Genomic DNA, 5,317 nt, shown 5'->3' with positions numbered 1-5,317 from the left:
ATCATCCATTTTGGTGGATTATGGTTTACACCTTATAAACACCCAAGTTCCATTGATATTAAGGATATATGAACGGATCGACCATGAATCAAGGGTTTGTTGCAAGTCACGAGCATGGAGTCTCGGTTAAGAACCACCCAAAGGGAGCGTACTAGGGTTTAAACCTGCCAAACATGTTCTACAAGAGGTTCCCATAGTCATCATCCCATCTTTCGGATATTATCGGAGAAACGAATACCCGTATTCCAAAAATATTGTCAAGAGGGACTCTTATGAGTGTAGTATCGCGTAACAATCGTATCAAATCTTACATTTGAACGACTTCCGCACTACATCCTAAAAATAGGCCAAGATGGGTTTGGTAAACTAAGGTCCTTGGCTTCTAAGGTCTATATTGGAAAGAGTAATGTCTAACCACAACTTACTTGTGTGACATTATTGATCCCAACATGACCTCCACCAAGTGAATGGACTCGCAAGTCGACTTGCTAAGGAATAACTCCACACAAGTCAACGAGACTATGCCGTTCTCCTATCCTAAGTGCACTCGAGTTCGGGTATAGAACTCATCTCACAAAGATCACCAAGCATACAAGCAATTAATCTATCAAGCAATTCAATCATTACATACAATACAGTAATCCCAAATTGCACAAAAATATGTCACAAAACAAATATAATACAACAAAGGTGAAAAGTTGGCAAACCCACTAGGGAGATCCGTTCCATACTCCCCAACAGAGTCGCCACTTTTCTGTAGCGGTGTATTCGTTACCATTGGAGATATTGACTAAATCCAAGGTAAATCATACAAAGTCGAGTCGCCACCGCACTTCTATTTATCCAAAGGAAAGGTTAGAAAGCGAACAAAAACTGAGAAGTTTTATCAAATAAAAAACTAATAAAAATGTCAGAGATCTGGGTAAGGGGGTTGGTTATGCAATGGGAAGGTGTTAGGCACCCAAAACATCCTAGGTACTCCTAGGGAGCCCTTTTCACACTTGTTGCAAAGGTTATTGTTTTGTGAAAAATTATTATTTGTGCAAACATGATTGAAGAGATGAGAAAAGAATATACAAGTTTATTTACATTTTGTGTTTGGATGGATAAACCCATTGCCTACTTACCATCTTATAAAAGGTAGGATCAAAACCTCGTAGTTCGGGTAAAAAATTTCAAAACAAATGAGTGGATTGATTGGTCCAAAAGCCTTAAGGTCTTTTGTTATCAAAGGGAGAAAACTCAACCTAAAAAACCACAAATCCTCCATGTGAGGATAGCTTCAACATGCTAGTGAGGGGTTGATCCTATAATAAGCATGGAAGGCTCATTGTCCATCACTAAGGACATAGGTGAGTATTATATCTACCACAAAGATAACTCAAACCTAATAGCTAAAGGTTATGAAAAATTTGATTGAGAAGTGATCATTGAAACCATAAAAGCACATTTGAATGGGTTATATTTACCAATTAGAAGTATATACAAAAATGGTCAAAGTTGACATAAAGATTCAATTCAAAATGAGTATTATGAAAAGAAAGTTTGAATATCAAAAGCATAAGGCTTAGGTTTCTAATGTTGAAAACAAAGTCAAATGTTTGCACAAAAAGGTTTTTGGTTTGGGTTAGAGATGAAGAGGAAAGGTTAAGTCCTAACATGCAAGAGGTGAGGGATAAGCAACACTAGGAGTTCCTCTCTTGAGATCATATAGATGATCCAAGTAGGTCCCATCCTTTGGAATAAGCAAGCACAAGGCATAAGCAATCAGAACAAGTCTCATAAAAGATCCTCAATGTATCTTGTAACTTCCACATGGATGAACATGGCAATGATTCTACAATTAAGCTCAAAAGGAAACTCAAAGTTCAAGAGCACACACATCAAAAGTTAGTAAGCAAACAAGCATCACACACTATATACATACAATAGGCTCAAACAATGGGTGGGCTTTAGTCAAGAGGGGTCATATCAACCTCGACAAATAAGCCAAAACTGTACAAGGGTAAACTGGAGTTCTTAACCACTAACATTGAAAGTTAGGGTGAAGCTGATCAAAGATGGAAATGAGGATGAGACCTCATGCTCTTAACCCTGGCCTGGGTGAGCTCAAAACAAAGAAAGCGTGGGGATCCAGAAAGAGGGACCCTATTCCACTTGACAAACATTGTACAAAGATCTTGGGTACATGTTCTAAAGCATTAGCACGTAGTGCGAGCATAAAGAACGACTCACTGAATAACGGAGGATTGGCTACTAATCCCTTTTATTCGTCAATTGCCTCAACTTGGAGGTCTTATCAAGTATCACATGCCTCATCTTGGAGGTCTTTGGCACAATTGTAAACAAACACAAACAGAGCCTCTGAAGGAGGACTTGCCAGCAAAATGCCTGCCAAAAAGGTGACAGGACTTCAGACTACATGAAGTAAAAAATTCATATCATATGTGAATATCATGCACACAAAAAATTGGATCAAAAAGCTCAACACATAGAATTTCACAAGGCAATGAATGCACCATATCAAATTAGCACAATGTTCAATCAAAAATTCACAAATCAAAAACCAGACATCAACAAATCATGAAAATAATATCATAAAAATCTAGACATCAAGACAAAACTAGGAAAAAAAATTGGAGTTAATTTGGATCATTTTTCTATTTTTTATGATTTTTCAAAAATGAACAAAATAATGGAATATGCATGGAAATATGGAGGGAAAACAAATATTCAAATCAATTCAGAAATATTCACAACCACATGATCTCAGCGCGCGCCAAATCAAACGGCTCACATTCAAACATATGAAACGATGCGTTTCATTTAATGAATCATCAGCCCAATCAGCAGGTCAAACGCACACGCATGGCAGTCAAAGCAATTGTAACCAAACAAACAGACACACAAGGCACACTCAGCATCCACATGGACATACACGTCACACAAACCCTAAACATAACAGACGCCGGAGCTACAGTCTCCGGTCGTCTTCTCAGGCGAACCAGGCGGCGGCGCCGCCGTGCAAATTTGCAGAATTCAACAAATCATATACCAATCGAATCCTCTTTCCATGTACATTCCAAATATCATATCCAATCATCCTAATTCATCCTATATTTTCCAGATCGAAGCAAAACATTTATGAAATCAAAACTTTCAATTCGTCATACATGCTCGATACTCAACCATTTTCAAATCTAATCATATCTACATGCTCCACTAATCAAGATCTACACATTTATATCAAGAAAATAGCAAAATGAGATGATGAATTTTGAATCACCTTGAAGTACAGTTCTCTGTTCACGCGTGCTCAAGCTCTCAAAAGCTCCAGATCTACTCCACTGAACTTGCCTTGAAGCTTTGTGCAAAGAGAATCAGCTGAAACCACTTGAATCTTCTTCAATTTTCGAATTCCATCAACATGTTCAAGCTCTTGATCTGCATGAAAACTGACTGAATTGCTCTAATCAATGGATGGATCTTGCTCAATGATGCACCATGAACAAGAATATGCAAGAATTTTTTGTGTTTGTGTGAAGAAATTGAAGAATCGAAAAGAGAGAAAGATGGAGGGAGTTTCAAATTTCAGATCTGAAAATGGTTGTTATTGCCATTGAGATTAGGGTTTTGGTATTTATATGCCCTGCTAATGATGTTGCTAATCACTTAAGCTAAATGCTAATCATGATTAAGGAGATGTGGATCAATTTGCAAAAATGCAAAATTGGCTAGCATGGCCATATTCCACGTGTACAGTCCCATGTAAGGCTTGGAATTCACTTAAAATCATCCAATGGTCATGATGGAATTGGTATTTTGCTTGTATCATAAGCCAAATTTGAATTGTGGAAATTCCCTCCAAAATGATCACATGAGAAATGATGAGCATACACACTTTTCCCATGCATGGCAAAGGCTATTTTGAGATGTCTTGATCAAGAGCAACATTTTGCCAAAAGAATGGACCAAATTGGAGCTTTGTATCAAAAGTTAGGTCATTTTAAATTTCCATGTACACCTTGTGATCAAATGACCATAACTTCTCAATCATTCATCATATGGACATGAACTAGGACTTTTTGAAAAGGGGAGACAAAGACATACAACTTTCATGTTCACCAAAAATCCATTTGAAGCTTCTTTGATGTTGACAAGTCAAGTTGAATGTGAACCAAAAACTTACCAAATTTGGAAACTTTGAATTACAGGTCATTTTCCATTTATAGTAACTTTTGCTATGACCTTTGAATCTTCAAGATGGATGTTTAAAATGATGAATAGGCCTCTTTTGAACATGATTGAGGTGCTTCAACTCATTTCCCCACCTCATAGTCCTCAGTTGTTGCACAGTTGACTTTTTGGTCCTCAGATGATCTTGAGATGTCTGGATTAGCTTGGGCCTTTGCCACTTGGTAAAATTGCTTCAAAATGAAACCCTAGCTCATGTAAGCTCATGTGATGACCATGTGATCTTCAATCCCAAGAAAATACCTCCTCTTTTGCACAAAGGATCCTCTTGAAGCTCTTTGACCTGGTGATTGCTTAAGCTACACACAACAAATGTTAGTGACATATTTTTTTTGTGCTTTTGGTTAGTAAACAAAAATGAGAAAAGAAATGATATACAATTCAAGCATGTCTGGTGATCTCAAACCACTCACAAGGAGGTCCTACCCAAAGGGAAAGGGAGCCAAGATGCTCAATGATCCTTGAGGCTATGCAATGCAATGCTATAATGCCATGAGGGATCTTAGGGACAAAATTGGGGTCTTACAGTAGTTATCAAGGTGGTGGTTATCAAGGTGGTGGCTATCCAAGTGATGGATCTAATGATGGGAACCACAATCAGTAATTGGCTATCTTATGGTGTTTTATGACTTTGTTATGTTTTCATTCTATTTTTATCATCCCTAGTTTATAATTTGCATGACTTATCTGGTTATTTGTGGTGTAATATTTAAACATCGGTTGTATGTGGTTTAATGCTTAAATTTCCTCTTAGATATTATTGTGTCTCTTTTCCCTTCTTTTTGATTATGACAAAGGGGGAGAAGATGTTTGTATATGTGTTGGGCTTGTATTGTTTAATGCAGGGGGAGTTTTGTATGTGATCATTTCTAAGAAGATATGGGGAGTATGAGTTCAAACTTCAAATTGGTTGTCATCATCAAAAAGGGGGAGAATGTGAAGACAAACTTCCTACATGATTTTAATGAAGACAACATATCGAGCTCTCCATAACAAAAGAATGGAAAAAGAAGATCATTTCAATATTGCTCAAGTTTTTCATGGATCTAATAAAGGTATATGG

Source organism: Lathyrus oleraceus, chromosome 6, assembly GCF_024323335.1.
Source record: "Lathyrus oleraceus cultivar Zhongwan6 chromosome 6, CAAS_Psat_ZW6_1.0, whole genome shotgun sequence".
Lineage (NCBI taxonomy): Eukaryota > Viridiplantae > Streptophyta > Magnoliopsida > Fabales > Fabaceae > Lathyrus > Lathyrus oleraceus.
This window is presented reverse-complemented; position numbering follows the sequence as displayed.